Below are 22,423 nucleotides of genomic sequence, written 5' to 3'. Positions count from 1 at the left end.
AGCAATTGAGCAGTGCTGCAGTGATGAAGTTTTTGCTGCTGCTCATAGCATCCCGACCCGCACCACTATCGGGATGTTGGGGGGAATGGGGAGGAGAGGCTTATGTCCAACTGCAAACGAGCCACTGGCGCGGTATTAGCAGTGTGATAGCTTCAAGTTTTACTATCAATCGAAGTTCATGAAAAAGGTATGCTTTTCCACTCCCTTATCCTGGCTTCCGTAGGGACGGGCTTCCACCGATGTAAAAGCACGAAAGAAAGATGCTCAAGAAAGATGCGATAGAGGGATACAGAGAGATAGAGAGAGCAAAAGTGTCCCTTTGGGTGTCTAAGGTTGAGGGCCTTTGAAGCGCATAAACCGAACCGAAATGAATATGTAATGCAGCACACATACGGAGAACGGCACACGGCACTTGGAAAGTGTATGAAATGGAAATTGCTTTTCCGTCTCTCCTTTTTTGCCCGCCCCTGTGGCGTGTTGTTTTTTTTTCCTTTTTGGTTGGTTCGTTTGTAAACACTACTCCCCGTTACTTTAATCGCCATCAACCATTTGCATTGCCTGTTACGCGCGCGTGTACCTTTCAGCCGGCGATGGTTGGGGGTGTCGATTTTCCTCTTTATCCGCTTACATTCGGGCGTTTTTCGATGGTAGGGGACAAACTTTTCCCATATGCGATATGTCTGGGTCGGTTGCTGGTATCGATGGTGTAAAGTGGGTGAAAAGTTGTGCCACTGTGTGTGTGTGTGTGTTTGTGGGGTTGGTTCCCTTTTTTGCCGCTTATAGTTTCATCCCCCCTGCATTGGGGCTTTGACGTTCGATGGCTTTATAATCGGATAAAATCAATATTATCAATTTTGAAACTAAAACTAAGGGTCCAGCAAGTAACAAGTGAGGGGGAAGCAGCAATTCTAATGAAAGTATTACCCCATTTTCGTTGTGATCTCTATTGTTGTTAGCATCCCATATGCGGGTGGGAGGGGGGGGAGGTTATCTAATCCGACAATCATGTGTCGCACGTTCGATTAATTTAACCATCCGCTACCGTTCGGATTGGGCGGGCGGGGGACATTAATCGTGAAGCGTACGATGTCAACCCTAATGTCACCCGAAACCTGATGGTTTGATGACCAAACTCTTACTCCAATCGAACGACATCGTCATCGCACAACTGGTGTGGAAACCTAGTTTGCCCGAACGCGCTCCGGTAATGGTGTTGATAAAACTCTACTTTATTAGCGACCTCTACCGGGAAATGGAACCACCATTAGGCGGAGATCATTCTCCGGCTCGAAGGACCAAAACTCGGCCGGCCTCTTCTCGTCGCCGCTGCTAGAATGTGCTAGCAAAAGTCGAGCCTCCAGGACGGGGGTGGCACGTACGTGTACGATAAAAGATCGCCTCTTCTGCGGGCATCATCTACAACTCCCCTGCAAGCCACCTTTTCCCTTACCTTACCGTGCAGCGTGGGGCCACCAAACCACAATCACATTTCGTAAAGATTTGCTCTCTTTCTACCACTTTCCTTACCAGGGATATCGTTGTTTCATTCCCTCTTGCTATCTTTTTCACTCTCGGCTCTCGGGTGCCTGATTTAATCTCTATCCCTTTCGGGAGAGCCCTCTGGCAAACTTTCTTCAATTTACGTACACCGTCTCGGGCCCCCCGGGTCTCTCTCTCTCTCTATCGCTTTTGCCAATCCCCTTTCTGTTGCTGCTGCTCCCGCTCCGTTACTGTTTTATGGACAAAAAGTTTTCCATTTTCCTCTTCCGTCGTGTGGGTCTAGTGTAACAGCCAGCCACCCATCCACACCTTCCCTTCGCTTTGCAACTGATTTGTATAATTTCATCGGCCCATTCTCGGCATGTTCTCAGCAAATTTTGCATCGCCACCCACTCTGCCCACTGCTACTCACAGGCTGGGAGAGGGGAGGGGGGAGGCATTGAATAGAAATGGGTATGGTTTTGCTTTGTGGCACCAGGTCGCCTGTATTACATGCACACACACACACATATACACACACACATATACACACACAGAGACGGGTCGATCCAGCAGCGGCGGCGGTTCCTTTGTGTCGTCGGAAAATGGAAACATGCAAACCCGCTGTAGCGTTGTGTGTCGGGGTGTGTGTGTGTGTGTGGGTGAGTGTATGTGTGCTTTTAGTGTAGGTGTTTGTGTGCATGTATCTTTCCGCACTTTAAACATTCTTCCATCGTGGCAAGGGTGGAACTAGGAGACTACGCGCGCGCGCTGCCTTACTGCTTTTCCGTGCTTCTGCTCTCTGGCGCGTTCAATATTTGTTTGAAGTTGACTTTTCTTCCTTCCGTGCGGCAGGGTAGATAGAGAGGGAGAGAAACAAGCGAGACTAGAAAGGGATTATATCGTATTGCAGGGTTCATCTGCTTACGTTTCACATTTTGAACGGGTTTGATACTGTGTTGGAGGTGGAATTGTTTCACTGTGCATAAGCCCGACTTATCGAGATCAGACTTTGGGGATGCGTTTTGAAAACATGTTTTGCTTTTTTGTTGTAATACATCATTTTTGATGTTTTAATTTTTAAATTTGCATATAAATATTCCCTGCAACCCAATGGTACAGTTCATCATGCAAATACTTACACCATAACCTTCTGTGTGCCGGCGATGTGTAACCCTAGTACTGGAGGAAGTTCAACCAATACTTAGGCTTGATTTTAGGATGCATTTTGTCTTGACGCGCTACGACAAGCAATTGCTCGGCTCCATATCCCTACTGCAACTACCGTGTATGAAAATAATGTAAGCTAAGGTGTAAAAAAAATGCTACAGAGTTTTCGTGATGGGCACAGAAGCTCTTCGATACGTTAAGCGGTTCCTTTTTGGTCATTACAAATGACGGAAGCAAAGGACTTCTCATGTGCTGTTAAGCTTCCCTGTGTGGAAGTTGTGGATGTGTGTGTAGCATGGGGTTTCACCGGCAAGCCACTCACCCTTTCGCGTGAGCCAGCGCAAACTACTAGCGAGAGTGAGAGAGACTGTTACACTGAAAGAGTGACAGGGTAGTAATAGAAAGCAGGGAGAAAAAAAAAACTCATTTTGTGGGAAAGCTTTTCAGCCAAATGTCATATTAGCCTGTGTGTGTGTGCTTCCGTGCTGCAAAGGAGTGTGAAAGAAAACAAAAACGGGTCGAGCTTTACGGGCAAACATCAACCGAGCCACCAGAAAAAAGCGTGTACAAAGTTGCTGACAAAGTAACTCTGCCGTCTTTTTTGTTGTTTGTTTTGCTTGCCGTTGTTGAGCTACCTTTCAGGTTTCGATGTTTCCCTTTTCCCTTCCCTGCTTTATCTGCTCAAAACATCTTTATGCCCAGGTTGTTGAAGTGGTGACCGTATACCGTGCCAAGCGTGGTTAAATTATAGCTCCCCGTCCACTGTTTCCCTTTTCTGTGTCGAAACTAAACTGTGAACCGAAATAAAAAAAAAAAAAACTAATATACAATGTATCTTGGGCTTCCTGCGAAAAAGGCACGTGGTTGTTTCGCCCCTCCATGCCATTCGCCGGTAGAACGTTTTGGCATGATTGGGTCTCATTTATTGCATTGAACTATCTGCTCGGGGGCGTTTATTGGACTTGGACCTCGGTGGTCGGCGTTCTCGGGTGGGATTTCCCTTGAAAGCTGCGAGTAACAATTCGTTTTGGATGAATTTTCTGCAATAACTTTCCCTTCGAATTAGCTATCACTTTTCCCATTACACCCATTTAGCACGGTTTTGATCGACACGAGCGTCGGTAAGTTAAACGCGCTCTTATTGCAAAGCCCGGTAGTCCCACAAAGTGGAAATATACATAAATTGTTCTTTCAGTCTTATCTTTAAACATTTTTACACAGTATTAGGAAGATTACTGCATGTTTTAAGAGGTATTTCTAGTGAAAATTTGCATTACTCTCATACTTATTTTTTGTTAAGTAAACTTTCCTCCTTCACTTCCATTTGCTCCATTTTATTGAATAATTAGCTGTGAGCCTTTTCTTGCCCAAGGCCACCATGCTATGACTGACAGCGTTTGATACCCGATTAACTAGCGATGGGGTTCGAATCAAACGACCAAATTACATCCTCCCGCAAACAAAAGGGTCAAGCGTGAACCGGCATTCATCCCCATCCACATCCTTCCGGTCTCTTACCACTAGCGAAACAACATAAACTGCTCCGAGCGGTCATCTCGCCACCGACTGCACACAAAAAGGTGAAAAGCAAAATTGGAAAACAACTCCCCCTCACCTACACTCTCGTATGTGCAAGAACATTCATTTCGGGTGTGTAAAAGATTGCCTTGCTTTCTACAACCAAGTCTTTTTTTTTGTGCGTTTGGTTTAGATTTAGGTTCAATGGTGTCTTGTCTGTCCACTTGTTCGAATGGAAAAACCTTTCCCATTCAGCACCTATGCGCTGAAGGCATCTAGATGAAAAAAACAAACACCGGAGAAAGTAAAACAGCGATGGAAAACCAAAATTGGATTCCATGTTGTCCTTTTTGTGCCGGGTAGCGATGAAGCTACGAAGAATAAAAAAAAGCTTTTCCGACAAAACGTAAACGAAATAAGACATATGACGCCACAGAACCGAGCGCGCTTACCTCACTCACTCACTTCGCTCTGTATCTCACTCTTTCTCTCTCTCTCCCCATCGGGATCAATTCCCCGTGTAAAGGAAGTGTAGGTGCATGGGAAGCCGGTAGTAGTGGTTCAGGGCAGAGAAAATCGAAGTGACGTTTTTGCCGATGTGTTGGTGCGTGGTTGTGTGCCGAACGGAGAAGATGAAACTAGGAAAATCATCCTCGCCACGTTTGCCTCGCCTGAACGCGCCACCCCAACAACACCGACCTGAGTGATCCTTTGGGCCGGAAATGTAATGAAGATTTATGATTCCTTTTCCTCGGCCTCCGGGGGGATGGGGTGAAGGGGGGGGGGGGGGGAACGGCAATGGTGTAATGGGAGCAATGCGAAACCCGGTGCTGTGGCGTTTTTTTTTTTTTTTGTTTTGTTTGGGGCGGAAGGTTAAAGGAGTGCCCTCGGCTCTCGAAGCACAGGCTGCGTAGCGCGAGGAGCACAAGAAGAAGGGAAAGAGTAGCCATTTCTTTTATTCCACTCGAAGCAAACGTCTTTGTACGGTGCGCGCGCGTGATGGGTGGTTTGTGCACGCGACCAACTGCACGTGCAAAGTGAAGGTTTTCTGTTACTTTCGTGTGCCGGCTTGCTTGCGGAGCTTGTACAGCGTGAAACAACATATCCGAGGAAAGATAGAGGGGAAAGATTTTTCAAATTTTTCTAGCATCGGGTGGCGGTGGCATAGTTAATGGTTTTTTTTGTTTTGCTTTTTAATTGAAGCTTACTGTGCGACAATTGGACGGTGTGTGTGCATTAATTCATCCCATTAAACGTGCCGTTTTAATTTGAAATGTTTCAAGCACACCAACTCGTACGTTTACCACAAACTTCAACAAGCTCACATAACCCAAATGTCGCTTGATCAACTGCACAACAACTACTGTTGCTCGAATGGTAAAAACAAAACTCCAATTCACTTATTCTTTTTCAAGATATGTTTTCAATCACTCCTCCTGCAGCCTGCAGTGGTGGGCAACAAGTTCGTCCACGCGGCTCCTGACTGTCCCAATCGGGGTTAAGCAATCGGGGAATGATACAGAGAAATTGTTTATGTGTGTGTGTGTACGTACCGCAAGCGCGAGGCTTCAACGCAAACGAACCAACCGTTCCTGTGGGGCAGGACCACAGAGCGTACAAAGGCTTCGGAATCAATTTTCCAGCACGAGAACGAAGGGAAGATACGGAGCGTTCCGCGGCACCAGGTTCTCCTTGGGAGGTGGTATTTTGACTGAACCGTTTTTCAACTGCACGAACGAAGGAACCGGTTGGAACTATAGACAATGAAATGGTTATATTTTATAAAACAAATAACTACACCTTAAAAAACAAAACACACAATCGCAAAATAAGGTTATACAATTAAGAGCATCACAAGTGAAAAAGATGCAAGTGTTTGCTATCAAAATAATTGAACATTTTACGATTATTTTTTTCTCGCAATCCCAAATAGTACACCGGCGCGCGTTGTACTGCCCACCATTCTGAAAGGACATTCTGCTGCTAGATCCAACCTTGTTGTGCCGATTGTCTAGCAAGAATGCAAGGACACACCATTTTCCGTGCGCTTTCTTGATCCGTTTTGTATTGTGCTCTTCTTCTTTTTCTTCTTCTTCTTCTTCTTCTTCTTCTTCTTCTTCTTCTTCTTCTTCTTCTTCTTCTTGTTCTTCTTCCTTTTCTTTTTCTTCTTATTCTTATTATTCTTCTTCCTTTTCTTTTTCTTCTTCTTCTTATTCTTATTATTCTTCTTCTTCCTTTTCTTATTATTCTTCTTCTTTTTACGCTCTACTGTGTGTGTGTGTGTGTGTGTGTGTGTGTGTGTGTGTGTGTGTGTGTGTGAAAAACTGTGCTTTCTCCGTGTACCCCCTAGCCCCTACCCAACCGGGCGAAAAATGCTTTAACACTTTTGCGTTTTTTTTCGCGTGAAAAGATTTTTAGCTTTCCCTTCGTGGCGATGCTCTGCTGCCGCTCCTGCTGCCTTATCTGCCATCGATATGGGACACACTCGTGTTGCTGCAAACTTTCCACGTCCGCAAAAAAAAACTAGAAGGACGGACGCCTTTACCGGTAGTGGTGTTTTTTGTTCGTTTTTAGTTTTGGTTTGTGGTCCCCCAATCACAACAATAATGCCACCATCGATCGGTTTTTATTTTCCTATCGTGTTCCGGTTTCGTTTATTGATGTGATTAGGAAGGGATGGGTGAGTGGCCCTGTGTTATGTGGCCGTCTTTTCGGGCGTTTGGGAACGGTCTCATCCTGTGCACACACAACCACTAGGAAGAAAAACGAGAGACACGGGAGCGCGGCGCTACTTGTGATCAGGTGGAGGTAGTGCGCTATCCCTATGTAGCGACGAAAAGAGACAACATAGAACCGGGCAATGCTTGAAGCACCGGCATTCTGGTTACGTCCGCGGTCGTTGCAGGATTGTTTGAAACAAAACGCTTACACACCCATCGGTGTGTGGCTTGGTGAATCAACCACCAGGCGTCTCCATTGATTGACGCCTTCCCAAGCGCACACCCCCTTTGCCATACAACGCTGCCGGCGATAGGGGGAGGGGGGGGGAACATTAAATTCGTTTATCATTTTTAACGATACTATAATCGTAATTGAATTGCAAACAAACTACTCCCTCCGGTTGTGGTATGGCCGCAGGTTTAAGCTGCTCGCGACTTCAAACAATATGCAACTAATTTGATACATTGCCTGTACTTTCCCGCCGGCAGCAGCATTGTGGCAATGGTGAAAGGATGCAAACACACACGCGCATATAGAGGCGCTTGTATCTGCCTGTTTTATTGCCACCGTATTGCCACGCTTACGTGAAACGATAATCAACAAGCCCGGGCGCTTTTCGGACAGGAAGAGACTTACTAACCGGTCCCGCCGCACACTGCTACACCACCGTGGACCGGCGCGGAAAGAGGAGGTACATACGGGATGGAGGACATATAAACGGGCCCGTGAAATATGCGAGCAATATAGCGAACGGAACAAGCAAACCATGCTCTGCACGCAACACAACACAAAAAGCAAAACAAAACAAAAAAGCGAACGCTTTCACAGCATGCTTTTGGCTTCTTGCGATCTTGCGTCTCGCTTTGTCGGGTTTTGTGCCGTCTGTTGCTCACTTTTGCGCCCCCTCCCTATACACTGTTATGGAAACACCGCCCTGCCCACCTACATTCATTGTCCTTGGTTGCGTATCGTGTATGCCCTCCCGAAAACCGTCGCTTTTGTTGCGTAAACTTGTCCTCCCTGCCAACTCAAAAAAGCATGCTCTGGGGGAAGGGGGGGGGGGGGGTGACGGGGGGATGAAGCGACGCAAAGCAGAGGGAAAATCCAGCACAACCGACGGGCCTATAGTACCTCTTTGTCGTTACCGAACGGAATCTCTCAATATGATGAAAATGATTTTTCCTACCCGTCCCCAATTTCCCGTTCTTACTCTCTCCTTCTCTCTCTCTTTCTCTCTCTCACAAACGTAGCTTCTCTCGCTCACTCTAGTACAGGTGTATACTTTTAGCTTTATTTTCTCTCTTTTCGCTCAATAGCAGGATCCTTTCCTATTCGATTCCATTTCCGGGATGGCGAGCTACTGCAAAAGAGAGAGAGAGAGAGAGAGAGAATAAAAGGGAGCAAGTGTGTGTGTGAGAGAGAGAGAGAGACAGAGAGACAGAGAGAGCGAGAAAGGAATAATGATGATGTGTTGGATCGAGGACCGGAGGCTTTTCTCGCGTGTGTTAACAAAATCAAGCTCATTTCCGCAAATTGACGCTTCTGGTCGTTGTATTTCGATCCTTTCATCAAGCCATTCCAGCCAGCCAGTACGGGACGGATGCTCTGGGAAGGTGAGATGGCAACAGAAAATAAAAGAGGAGGAAGACCGTGAGAGGGATGGAATTTTTGTGGATGGAGCGGAGGGACACACACTTCAGGATTACAGCCAGGATCACCAAGAAGCGAACCTTCCACTTTTGCTTGTTTGCTTCTTTTTTTATCGAGCACTGGCAGCAGTGCCGTTCTTTGCCAAAAAGGATAAAGAATAAGCATATGTATTTGTGTGTGTGGATGTGTGTATACGGTGTGGGTGTACATATTTAATGTTTTCTAAAACATTCTCGACCAACTGCTTCGTGTGTGCTGTGTCTCGTGCCACTAAACATTGCTTTCGATGCTTAACCCCTTTCTTACTGCTCAGCTCTTACCTGGTATCACTTTACGCCACAGCGCCCCTGCACTCCAATGAAAAAGCAAAACCCGACCCTGTGGAGTCGCCATTTTGTGTCCAAAATCTCCATTCTGACCTTCTTCAAACGACTTTCAATCCCCTATCGGGTTTGCGGTTCGGGCTGGTTATGGTGTGTATCCCCTTTCGATGGTGTGCTGCGGTGAGCGAATGGGGTTTGCCATGGCATCGGATGGGGGCGCCACGATCCACCTGCAAGAGTGAATTAAAGTTTACAGCCCCGGCCCAGACTGGAAGAGAAAGAGGGATAGAAAAGGGGGGAAGAAAGTGAATAAGCAAAGTAATTTATTTGGCACGCGGCGACCAGGTTGACTTTCTGTTGGTCGTTGTGCAGTCGTTCTGGTTTTCTTGCCTTCCTTTGCAAGCGGGGGATCGCTTTGTGTCCATCCTTTTCCCCCCTTTGGTGTGGCTGTGGTGGACCATGGGAAAAGGGGAAGATTTTCACCGCTCGGTTGTTAGTAAAACTTCAGAGAGCACCGGTAAAGGGGTAGGTCAATGTCGAATGTAGGTAGAGGGTCCCTTATTTGAACAACGAGCGTTTTAAAGCACTCCGTTGACTAATTCGGGCTGTCATTGATTAATTATTGAACGTTTGTTTGTCGCTACGTTGCTTGTGTCATTGAGCTGTGCATCATTTTGATTGATTAGGTGTGTTTAGTGTGGGATAGTTGATGTGTTTAGTTTGTCATTGACTTACATATTAGCACCAAAATAACTTTTTTATGAGAAGCAGTTTCGTATATTGATTTAATATAATTTTACCAAGGTCGGCTCAAGTTAAGAGCGTTTTTGTTTATGGAACAATATTTAATATCCAACAGTCTGCATTAAAGTTCAAACTTTACATGCAACATCGTTATAGCTTTTTCCGCCCATAAAGCTCATCTCGTAGTATGCTAATCTCGCTCTGGCTGGCTGTGTATTGCAATGCACAAAGTGCACGTATCACGTTTTTCAAATAATGTACTTGCAGCAAGCGGACCTCTTGCCCCCCCCCCCCATCTCCATCATCTTATTCAAACTTTGCGCAGTTATTGCGTTTTGTTTGTGTGTCTGTGCTGCTTATGTATGCATTGTGGTCTACTGATTCCAGCTAAAACCAAACCCGCTTGCAGAGCCGCTCCTTCAAAACGAGACGCCAGAACGAGCGTACGTGCGTGTTAGTTGATAATATGTGCATTTCACCCTGTCCGTGTGTGTGTGTGTCTGTGTGGTTGGGTTATTTTAGTACAGCACATTAGCAGCAGCAGGAACTGACGTTTTCCATTTCACCTTCAAGCCGTGTGCTTCAACCCCGGGCAGCTGAAATATGCGGTTTGCTGCTCAGTAACGACCCCGATGGCCTTCCAATTTGTGTGTGTGTGTCCTGGGTGGTGTGTTGTATGTCCTCCCTCCGTCGCCTTTGTCGTAGTACGTTGTGCTCAACTTGTTCGAACCGTTTTCGCAACTAATACCCTTTCTCTCGAACTGCATTGTCTGCCCGGATTGCGGCGGGGTGCACCGGTCGTACGCGGTCATACCGGTGGGTGAGTGATGATGGTGAGGGGATACCGAAATGACTGGCTACTCGACGGCGATATTACGGTCATCCCACGGTGCATGACGTGAAGCCGCACATCGGCATCATCTGGTGGATTTGGAAGCTTTTGCAATAGTCCGCGCGCACATGTAGGTGGACGTCCCGATGCTCTCTGGTCTCTCGTTAGTTCCCCCCCCCCGGTCGTTGAGGAGTGCTGCCCATGTCCATGGATTTGAAGGTGTTAACGTATGTATTTGGTTGTGCGTTATATGTGCGCTGCTGTCGATTGATTTCGCCCAGTTACGGGTCGCGGACAATTTTCGAACGGTTGGGTTTGGGAAATATACGATTGAATTCTGATTTATCCTATTTTGAATGGTGTAATAATAGTTTTTCCACGTCTAACCGGCAGGATCATGCTGAGGAATGAACTCACCCAACACCGGTGGAAAGCATATGAGTTTTATTTGGAAAGAAATGGTTTGCTTCAGTTGCACCAGTTTGAGAAATTCAATCACTAAATGCTTGAATATCTGTTGTGATCGATTTGTTGCTTGCTTTTTTCAGGCTGGTCAGAAGCTTGCGTTACGGTGAGGGTTGAATCAAAACATTCCTGAAAACACATTCCTGCAGTGTGCGGTTGTTGTTGTTGCTGTGGCAGAGGTGAGAATAACCGACAGATGTGTTGCCGGTTCATCATTTAGCACGTTAGTGGCGCTTCCGAGTGAAAGAGGCGTGTCTGTGTACCTTTCCAATTAGCATTGGGCCGAGTCGTTTTGGGTTTTGGGACGTGCGCGCTCTAGCGTCGGAATATATTACTATTCATGCTTCACACATTGAACAAATGTGGGCTATAAGAAGCTATGTTTAGAAACAAAACAGGAAAGTAGAAATACAAATAGAAAACCATTGCTTGCAGATTTTGGCTTAGATGCAGTCCAAGAAACCAAAAGGTAAGTAATCGAAATTAACATTACATATGCTATCATCATAGCCGGTCTCCTAGTACAGTAGTCAACTCGTACGACTTAACAACATGCCCGTCATGGGTTCAATCCCCAAATAGACCGTGCCGCCATACGTAGGATTGACTATCCTGCTATGGGGGGAAATCAATTAGTCACTGAAAGCCAAGACCACAAGTGGTACAGACACATACCTTGACCGACAACGGTTGTTGAGCCAAAGAAGAAGAAGAAGATGCTATCATCTACCTGTAAAGTGTAACAACGTTCGACCAATCTGCAGAATTGGATGTACAAAACCTTCGCTACAGAGCAAAGACAAACATTCCGATGCGAATTCTAAATGCTTCCCTTTACCTTCCACTCAATGCATTTAAACGGATGATAAGAATGAGTAATCACAGTAATCTACCCCCTTCCGCCGAGCAGGAAGATAAACCATCAGGTGATGCAAACGTACAGAAGCCAAAGGGAGATTAAACAGCGGGCATCATCATCATCATTAGCATCATCATCTCGTCGCGGGCAGCTTCACGTGTGAGCTTTCCTTCTCTCACCTGTGCTCCATGGCTGTCTTTTGTCTTTCTCCCTCTATTTCTATATATTGCTCGCAGTCTCTTTTTTATTGCTCGGTAGCGGCTTTTTGTAAAAGAAAGAAGAAAAAACCCCGCGCGAGGTAGCGGTGTGTGCGGTAACTATGACGACAATCAGCGATGCAGTGCGAACGCGCGACGTGCAATGCGGAACACAACACAAAAGGGCGGCAACAAACGGGAATGAGCCGCGCGTGGTTCAAACCCTTTCGCAGGGCTTTTGTAAGTCACCACAGACACACACAGCGGGGCTTGACTGTGCGAGAGAGGTTTGATCGGTTTGTAAGGTCTGATGAGAAGTGGTTAAGATGAAGAAGGATGGGAAGGAGAGGAAGAAGAAAGCAAAAGGTAAACCAAACCATCGCTTGAAGAGTTATTACATCGCCAAGCATTAAGTACAGTTAGCATTTTTTTGTTATTATTTTTTAGTTTTTCGCAGCCCCTACTTGCCGCGTCTCTGTAGCTTTTGCTTACGGTTCCAGGTGCTTTTTATCGTGAGTTGTGCTATTGGAGCACAAGACACAGGAGGAAGAGGTCGCCAACTCGGGGTGAGATTGGTTTGTTAGCTTTAACGTTCACGCTCAGCATGAGTTTGGTATCCCAGTTATTTGGGTTAGACAATGTTTTGGGTGATGTGCGTAGTTCTTTTTGTTTGTTTGGAATATTCACGCAATATGTGGCCGATGAGTGATGAGCTTCTGACCGCAAATGAAATGGAAACTACTTGAGAACGGCTGAGAAAAGCACCGTTAGGAAATTAGCGAACGCCAAACATCTGAAAGGTGTATTATTAAATTAACCGGCTGGCTCTGGTGCTTTTAGTCTTTTACCGATTTCCTTCGCCTGTTTCTTCCGTCATCCATCGATCAATTGTTTTGATGGAGGGTCATTTTATGTTTCTTCTGTTTTGAATATAATTAACTGGCACCTGCCAAGGGCGGAGCTGTACATGTGGGTCGTAATTTTCGTACAGTTCGTGGAACCTGTTGCATTGGCTGATGGCTCACGTTCGTCAGCCTTCGGCAGGCTATCAATTGGAATAAATCAATTACTCACTTCACAGTGCGAGAGTTAATAAAAAAAGGTTAAAAAGTGTCATGTAACGGTTAACTAAAATGCCAGCCGAGATGCTTCATGTTGGCATGATGTGCAATTTTGATAGTATTTGAAATTATTTAATCTTTTTCACGGTCGTTTGAATAGTGTGTCGTTAGCATGAAGCTCTTCTTTGGTGTGCGTATTATGATAGTAGTGGGGTGATGGGCATCATTATTCACGTCACAAATGTGAAAACTTTGACGCTTATCTTGATAAATCCCGTTCGGGCGTGGAACGTTTCTGTTTACTCCAAATCGTGGCAAAACTAATTTTTCATCACCACCTGTGTGTGCCGCCGTGAGGCGTCGGTGGTTGTGCGGGGCATCCTTCCGAGAACGGTGAAGCTCCTGGTTTGAACATAGTTCGGAGCCACAACGCTTCTCACAAACCCCTCTGATGAAGACTCCGGGTAGTTCGTTTGTCAAAATGTTAAACCAAAATTAATGAGTTTCATTTCACAAATCAAAATTAACTCCCCGGACGAAAATTGTGTGCCGGAGAGAGGGAGAGAAGGGCGAAATGTTTGAAGATGCGAAGCGTCCACCTTCTTCCCACCTGGACGGTCTTCTGGTGGCGGCCGCCTCAAGGCCCAAACCTCAGCATCATCATCACCCATCGTCATGGTGTAAATCGTTGACTTCCACACGGAAGCGAGCGCAAAGTTACGGAGGGAAAAACGCGGTGAAATATCAATTCTCTATGCTACTGCTTTACGGTCGTGTGCTTGCCTTCGCTCGCTTGGCCCGCACTGCTTAACAGACCCAGCCGCGTACGCCACCTCCCCCGACGCCCAGTGCAAAGGGTCAACTCAATGCATAAAAATGCTGCCCTCATTTCCGTCGAATATGCTGCTGCTGCTGCTGCTGCTGCTGCTGTGTGCGCGGAGAGAAATTCCAACCCTGCCCGCCACCAATCCAGAGTGGTGGCGAACAAAATGCGATGGGATGTGCGCGTTCGCCAACATCAAGACGATGTTGTACAATTCTTGCCCGATGTTGAAACCAAAGAACGAACGAACGGAACGGTCCTCCAACAAAACCGACCCCGCTGCGCCGACCTGACACCGTCCTGTCTCAGTTTGGTGCTGTATCCCTTGGTATGGACGGTATACACGTACTGTACGTGTGCTGTGAGCCTCATCCTCCATCAGCTACAGCTGCTGCTACAGCATCAGAAGCAAACCAACAAACGACGACGCCGGTTCATGCGCTTCAAGAGCGCTGCTTTGGGGCGATGTTGAATGCGGCGTCGTCGTGTTAGAAGAGCGGTGGAGGACGCTCTGAGCGCCCAGTTGGTTGCCGGTGATGTTTCAAATCAGCTTGGATGGAATAAAGAGAGAGAGAGAGAGAGAGAGAGAGAGAGAAAGATGAGAAAAACCCGAATGTGGAGTATGGGATTCGAGTTCCCTTTTCTTTTTGCTTCCCCCTGGTCGGCTGTATTTCACCAAAGTACGATGAACCCCCTCTCGTCAGACTCTTTTTGCTGCTCTGAACTCTATCGAGATATAGAGGAGAGAGGTGTTGTGGTGGTGGTCGGTATCTTTTATCGCTTCATCGGCGTATCGGAAGCGGCGTGGCACTGAGTCGTGGGGAGTGCAACAGGGCAAAGAGTGTACTACAACTGCTGATAAACGGTAAATATGCTTAGGTTGGTTGGAGGGTGGTTAAAGCAATGTTTAATGTGACGGGGTGACACTGCGAGCAAATCTGAGTGATGTAAGTGTGTTTATAATGAAGAGTAGACGGTGAGGTAGACACAAGGGGGTGTAGCTCAGATGGTAGAGCGCTCGCTTAGCATGTGAGAGGTACCGGGATCGATACCCGGCATCTCCAGTCGATCTTTTTGTTTATTTCGACCTGTGTGATGAGACATGTCTGGCTATATTACTCTACTAACATTATACACTTTATTGACACTAAAACTACCGAACCAATAATTTTGACTGGTTTCGCTTCAACTCCAACAGACATTTAGCATAAGTACATACTCTTACGAAGTACATAATATGACATTGCTTCAATTTAGCGTTATTATGCATTCCAAATACATTATTACCCCAAAGTTCAGCTCGTTGGAATGTTTCATTAAACAATTTTTTTTGCTATTTTGACACGAACACTCAAAACGCTTGGTAGTTTGTAGCGTTCACTAAATAAATTCTGAAGTATCAAAACTCTCTTAGATAGCTGTATAATTGTATATGCTAATGTTAATATACAATAGTGTTTCAAAGGGTTCCGTCGAATCCAATGAATCCAATTAAAGAATAAAGATTAGGGGAGATTGTTTCACATTTTCATAAAACCCTTCTTTTAGCAATTTCACTCATTAGTATATAAAACGATGCTGTTTTTCACTGTTATTTACCTTCCCTTGAAACTAACAGTCTGAAACTGGAAACGATTGAAATCGAGCAAATGAATTGCCTTTGTTCGGTTGGAGTGTGGATAAGTAGTGTGTATCTTTGCATTGTTTCCAATCGATATTATCTGCTTCCATAGGAGGCAATGATTGGCCTCGTTTGGAAAGTATGATTTGATTTAAAAAAGAAAATGAAAACTCTTCAACCACGTGGCTCAATGGTCTAGGGGTATGATTCTCGCTTTGGGTGCGAGAGGTCCCGGGTTCAAATCCCGGTTGAGCCCGCGATTTCTTTTTTATTGCACTTACGCGTTTGCAGTGGAACATGTTTGTTTGCTAAAGATGCGCAATGGATCTCGACGGAAAATCTGTTTTGGTAGTTTTGTAGCTGTATGTGAATTGTAATTAAATCGATTGATAAGTTCATGGAAACATTTGAATGTTTTTTTCTTCATAATTATTTTAATTTGCTATGTTTATCAAGCTCTGGTGACTACGAACATTAATTAGGAGCCCGAAGTGATAGCAAAAGAATTATACTATTTTGGAACAGTCGTAAGATTATCTAAGGGTGCACACATACTTTATGAAAATATACAATGAATAGTAGAACACGCGAATTGTGAGATACATCGCACATTGATACCGCCAATGATTCTTTAACGAAACATGAACCTTCAATGTTTTGAACCTTCCGTGCAAAAAGCAAAGCCTAAGTATGGCATTCTCCGAAAGACGATGTTGATTACAACAAAAAGAAGTGATATTATAGTATGAATCGGTTAGATTGTATCAAATGGTCGATGATGTGATGCTTTGTTACTGCACCAAACACTTTATTATGTGATCGATAATTTCTTTATGTGACAGATATCATCTGAATAGGGTGTTTCGTACTCTTAATGTCTCGTAATACTCAATTGTTAGAGGTGAGTCTAACGGCCTGTATATAACAGGAGCTTTGAAATGGCGTTAGACATGTGGCTCAATGGTCTAGGGGTATGATTCTCGCTTTGGGTGCGAGAGGTCCCGGGTTCAAATCCCGGTTGAGCCCAGAGGTTCTTTTGCTGCTTACTGTTGGTAGTCTTTTTGATTGAACGCTTTGAGTTGAGTTAGAGACGTGTATTGAGTTGAGTGTTCACATTTATTCTTAAGAGACAACTCCACCGTTATTGATTCAATCGTTTTGTTTTGCTTCTTCCATTGCATATATTAATTCAGACTTAGTCTATTCACAGCAGTGGTTGCCATGTTTTATAATCTTATAAGTTAAAATGTAATGTTTTTATCAATGCTTTTCATGGTGTTACCAAAAGGAATACATTGTTTTTCTATACGAAAGAAGGAAAAAAGATTGGTTGGAGATGCCGGGTATCGATCCCGGTACCTCTCACATGCTAAGCGAGCGCTCTACCATCTGAGCTACACCCCCGTGGTGAGTGAAGGGCTCTCAATGCTCTACAAAATCTACCTCAGCCCTACATTGCATGGGTTTCATGCTGGCAGCTGGCATACATTCACAACCAACACCAAACCGGATGCTTTCCCTTAATCCGTCATTTAACGCAACAATCCCCCTGCCCTTAGGGTTGGATGACACAAAACACAGACTGATTGCATGCTTTACTGCTGCCAAACGGTGGGGTGGGGTAGAGCTATTATGTATGATCCGTTTGATGCGCTGTCGACAATTCTGCTACACGATCTGTTAATTAATGTATTCAGCAGAGACGTCGACCGGGTTTGCTACGAGAGTGTATGATTACAGTCATTTGGCAATGAGACTGTGTGTCCGTAAGGAAACTGTTTGGCTGTGTGTGTTGTGTGTTGTGTGTGCGTATGTGCAATGCAGATTGATACGGGGGGAGGGATGACAAATGTGTGGTTTTTGCTTTTGCATAATCACCACCCACTTTCCTCCCTCCAGCTGTTCGTCGAGCTCCAGCACAGCGAGCGCACCTCTTATTCATGCTTCAGATTGTCTATGTTGCCCATTATTAGTTCCTCCTTCCCCGTTTGGTGGTTGCTATTCTCTCACGGTGCCAAGAATGTCCGGGGCGGCAACGCATCGGGCCCGATAACGGCACACCAGCAGAGTGTAATGGAAGCTGCTGGGGGTGTGTGTAATCGTGCGAGTATTGAAGCATCATTATCGATGCCGGACACACTACCGGAAGGCCAGAAGGTACGGATCCAACGAAACGCCCCAGCCCTGGGCCGGCAAAGGAACACAAAGTCAATCTTACGGCGCGTTCCGCTTCTTCCGCTTCTTCAGCGTCCACCGCCCTAGCGAAACAGTCCGCGGTCAAAAGCATTTGCTCCTTCGCAACCGCACACCCACTACTACCCTCCCTCGATCTCTCCCAAAACCACAAAAGTGGCCAATTCGAGGCGTCTTCTTCATCGATTGGTATGAAAGAAATAAATTACAAACAGAGAAATCCCACCGAACCGAAATGCTTGTACGCATTCTTTACCGGCCCCGTGACGGTGGTCGGTTCGGAATCGATAGGTGAATGGTAGGGGCGTATGTGTGTGTATGTGTGTGTGCCGCAGAAGGGCAATCGACCGACCGACGGGTGAGGAGCCGCAACGTTTGTGAACGTTGAAATATTTCATTGAACCTGTTTGCGGGCGCGGCGTGCTTTTTTTGGTGGGAAAGGAAGGGGAGAGAAGGGGTGCTGCCATGGAGGCTGAAACCCCTCTTACTACTACTCCGGGCGTGTGAGAGAGCCACCAAAAACGGTAAACCGGTGGCGGATGATGATGGGCCAATTTTTCGGGGCGCGCGCTTCTTCAACGCGCTTTTCCGACCGAACAACGCCAACGGTCAAAGTGTGGAAGTGAACGAAAACACCAACCACCACACAAGGGTGGGGAGAACGAGAGGGAGGAGAATTTTGCAGGAAGAGCAGATTAAGGTTCTTTTGGTGGCTGCCGGCGAGAAGATGTTTCGATGGGCTTCTGGTGTTTTGCTTTTCGTCTCTTCGTGCTCTTTTGCCTTTGCTGTTGTTCGTCCTCCGCTTGCTTGCGGAAGTTCGGCAAAGGCCTTTTTCCCGTTAATGGACCCACTTTGGTGGTGGGGTTTGCGGGGCGAACGCAGTGGCTCTTTCTGGTGGTTTTGTGTGTGTCTTTATTTGCCGTGCCATTTGCCGTGCGCGGTGGAGGTGTTTCGAACTTGCGAGCGCGGTTTGGCGCGCGATGTCGCACACTAATCAATCGTGGCGGGTGTGAAACAGCGATGAGAGGACATCGTGGTTGGTTATCCTTCCGTGAATGAAGGGTCTAATTGTCCGCTGTTTGGTTCGGAATGAATATGTTCTAAAAGTATTTCATATTTACAAACAGAACTTCAAATTTATCATGAAGGTAGTGGTTTTTATCTATTTTTAGCTTGTGATTTACATTATTCTCCCAAGTTTAGCTGCAGTTTCTTGACACCTTTGGCTGGATCGTCTATTCATTTATGTTGATAGGACATTTGCGTTGAATAAGTTTCCTCCCATTTCTTAATGAAGTGACCTTTTGCAGTGTGAGGCTGTTTTGCATATTTTTATTCCCGGAATTTCGTTGCCATTTCAATTCTTTGTTTCTTTTAACATCTGGTCATAATAATTACAAACTCAAGAGGGGAAGAGAGTAAGAGAGAGAGAGAGAGAGAAAGAACGAGAAAGAGAGAGAAAGAAAAAGAGAGAAAGAGAGAAAGAGATAGAAAGAAAGATAGAAAGGGAGATAGAAAGAGAGAGAAAAAGAGAGAAAGAGAGAGAAAGAGAGAGAAAGAGAGAGAAAGAAAGAGAAAGAGAGAGAAAGAGATAGAGAGAGAGATAGAAAGAGATAGAAAGAAGGTCAAAAAGAGATAAAATAACACTGGCAAACAGTCGGGAAACAAGCACTGAGTGGAAAAATCTAGATTCCCTCGTTCCCGGACACGGAAAACTCGACTTTTCCAACTCCCCGAACACACACACCCACACTTATCGTGGTAGGTTATGTTGTGTTGTTCGAAATACACTCCTCCTCTTCCCACCCCCACCATTCAATCGACCACTCAATTTCCGGTTTGGGTATCACCTTTTCGCTTGGCAAAGCCACACTTGCCCACACAATCCACATCATTTAGTGTCCGATTATGGCGTGCCCCATAATCAGTTGATAAGGTCCGTGAGACCGTTTGGTAAAATGTCACATCCCACTCACATTAAACAGGCACACGGGTGCACATTGTGGTGGAAAACGACCACATGTTCTTCCATCGCTCCCCCCACACACACACACACACACACACACACACACACACACACACACACACACACACACACACACACACACACACACACACACACACACACACACACACACACACACACACACACACACATACCGCCGGGCGCATGTGTTTTCGCTCGCCCGAACGGGGGGATCAATAAATTAACGCCCAATCGAAACGGATTCACATTTCATCGGTGTTCGGTGGCGATGATGGAAGCGACGGTTCGGTGGGGGGGGGGGGGGGGAAGCAAAAACGGGCGAGAAATCCGTAAAAGGAAGTGAGCGAAAAAGGGCGGCGCGGTAAAGCATCCTTAAAACCGGAAAACCCGCCAGGATTACCGGAGTGCTTCACAAGCGTTCGCAATGTTTTTGGTCGGCCGAATTGTGGATTGTGGGTGGAAGCGTGTATGTATGTTGCACCAAAAGAGAGAGAGAGATAGAAAAGCCAATAAAACGACCGAGTCTTTGAGATTGGTTCTGTGCGGAAAAGGATGGGGCTGCAAATCAAGCGAGCGAGCGAGTGAGCGTGGTGGTACTTTGTGTATATCCCCTATCGCCCGAAGGCATCCACCGTTACCGCACATACCCACACACCCATTCACACTCGCCAGGAGCATGAATTTTCACACCGTAAATGGAGCAGCCCGGTCGGTCGTTGCGGGAAGGGGAAATCAAGGGCCAAGGGTGTGACTAGTGGGGATGGCGAATCGCGCTGCGTTAAAGGATGATCAGGGCGAGGTCGGAGGCGTGTCGGAACGGTTGGATAACTTGATTTTCTTCCCATCCGGTCGTGTCGGGTCAAGTCGGGACCGGTAGATGCTCCGGAAAGCATCATCCCCGCATCCTTCGCCCTTTTTTATTGGTCGTGTTTGAATGTGCCTCGAGAGTGGCTTTACCGTTTACGAGTGAGGGCCAGGATAAATGGAACGTTTTTCATTGAAGCGTTAGTGAAGCGTGTTTTTTTTATTTTATTATTGTTCGATGGGACAACGATAGTTGGGAATGGTTTCCATTGTTCAGTTATTGGGGAGCAAATTATGTGTATGTAATTGATGTCGCGATATGTATGTCTTCATTTCGGTGCTACTTTGTGTAAGTTTGTATTGATTTTGCTGAAGTTTTCTATTCTTTTTACTTGTTAAAGCTAAGTAAACCGCAAGAATCGAACATCGTGCGAAGTCTTATATTGAAAAAGACAACTCAGACACAATTATAAGCATGCCTTGTTTCAGGGCAGTTTAGAAGGAGTTCTTCTGAGTCATTTTACCATAAGCCTCAACATTATTTGTACTAGGCCAGGTTTGAGGCCCTCGCTACTCGTGCGGTGGGTCTCGCTCACCACTCATGCCGACTAACTGTTTGCGCATTTTGCACCGTGTTCAGATACGTTTCCGAACAATTAAGTGACGTGGTACGATAATAATAAGGAAGTCATAACAAATGCTTTGATAAACGGTTCCTAATTTGAAATCAACCGACAATTTAAAATTCTTATGCTTCAAGTACCAGTACTGTGCTGTAGGAGAAGGGTTTCTTTATAACCATTTTGCCTATTTGTTAGATAATGTACATATTATAAAAAAGGCATTATTCTATAATAATGGATCTTGGATTGTATTGCCATTGCCTGTTGTGAGAGAATAAACAAACACTGTTATGCAATCAGATATAGAACAAACATTCAACATTGGAAAGGGAAACAAGTCTTTAACTTCATCATCATTGGATTGCTGCGGGGACGACACTCGGAGGATTGCTGCAATAATGCAACATAATGCAAATACGAAAGGACACTTACTTTCCCTTTCAGGTGACTTTTAAATACCTCATTTGTTTATCAACTAATTAAGTTCACTCACCGATGATGAAAGGGCAGGTGACAACAGAACCAAACACAACTGGACGATGATCACCGGTGGTTATTCCTTCCTGTAGCAGGGTGTTAAAATTTGCATCATGTAACGTGCTTACCTAAAAAGGATGCGGTTTTCACGGGCTCAACCGGGATTTGAACCCGGGACCTCTCGCACCCAAAGCGAGAATCATACCCCTAGACCATTGAGCCACCTGCCGTTGAGAACTAAAAGACCCCAACAAAACTATCGACTCACGATCGTACACTGATTGATGACACACTTTCACCATGCCTAGAGATAAAGCTTTTTTCCCTCCATCAAACCCACCAAACGCCGCGAAAGGGCGGTGGGAGGCATACGACAAGGAAGCCGTGCACTCGCGAACCTTTCCGCTGTCATTCAATGCCAATCGTGTCGTGGTTAATTTAATGAGCAACTGATAAAACAATAGAGAACATTTGGTGTGTGTGTGTGTGTGTGTGTGTGTGCGTTGCTCTTCGGTTGGCCAAGCAATGCTGGCTGGGACGGAATAAACGCGCGCGCTCCCCCCGTCACAACCTATTGACTTTGTGTGCCCTCGTTTACACCGGGGTACGGAGCGAGGGACCTGTACAGTGAGAGAATAGAGGGGATGGACGATGGTGTGTGTGGTGATGGTTAATTTAAATGAAGCAATACCGTAACAGCCGCCCCAACAGCTGGCCATATTCCGGGTCCAGATATGCATTGACGGAAGCTGCGCGATGCTGAGCTGTGTGCTGTGCTGTATCTCACCTAATCTCTCTGTCTCTTTGCCGCCCAATGAAGCCCGTTCGTCGGGTCGTGTCGTGTTTGTTAATTTTCCGTTAAATAAAATTACTCCA

General features: G+C 45.8%; 5 non-coding genes across 5 annotated transcripts; 3 read left to right on the top strand and 2 right to left on the bottom strand.

Annotated features, from left to right (window-relative positions):
* Positions 1-14,833: 14,833 nt before the first annotated feature.
* Trnaa-agc (transfer RNA alanine (anticodon AGC)) lies at positions 14,834-14,906 on the top strand. Its single transcript has one exon. It is a non-coding gene; the product is annotated as a tRNA-Ala (tRNA).
* A 741-nt stretch (positions 14,907-15,647) lies between these two features.
* Positions 15,648-15,719, top strand: Trnap-ugg (transfer RNA proline (anticodon UGG)). The gene has a single exon. It is a non-coding gene; the product is annotated as a tRNA-Pro (tRNA).
* Positions 15,720-16,417: 698 nt separating this feature from the next.
* Trnap-ugg (transfer RNA proline (anticodon UGG)) lies at positions 16,418-16,489 on the top strand. The gene has a single exon. It is a non-coding gene; the product is annotated as a tRNA-Pro (tRNA).
* Positions 16,490-16,794: 305 nt separating this feature from the next.
* Positions 16,795-16,867, bottom strand: Trnaa-agc (transfer RNA alanine (anticodon AGC)). Its single transcript has one exon. It is a non-coding gene; the product is annotated as a tRNA-Ala (tRNA).
* A 4,830-nt stretch (positions 16,868-21,697) lies between these two features.
* On the bottom strand, positions 21,698-21,769 carry Trnap-ugg (transfer RNA proline (anticodon UGG)). Its single transcript has one exon. It is a non-coding gene; the product is annotated as a tRNA-Pro (tRNA).
* Between the last annotated feature and the right edge of the window lie 654 nt (positions 21,770-22,423).

This window comes from Anopheles gambiae, chromosome 2 (assembly GCF_943734735.2).
Source record: "Anopheles gambiae chromosome 2, idAnoGambNW_F1_1, whole genome shotgun sequence".
Classification (NCBI taxonomy): Eukaryota; Metazoa; Arthropoda; class Insecta; order Diptera; family Culicidae; genus Anopheles; species Anopheles gambiae.
The sequence above is the reverse complement of the archived record's forward strand: the minus strand, read 5'-3'. Positions and strand labels throughout refer to the sequence as shown.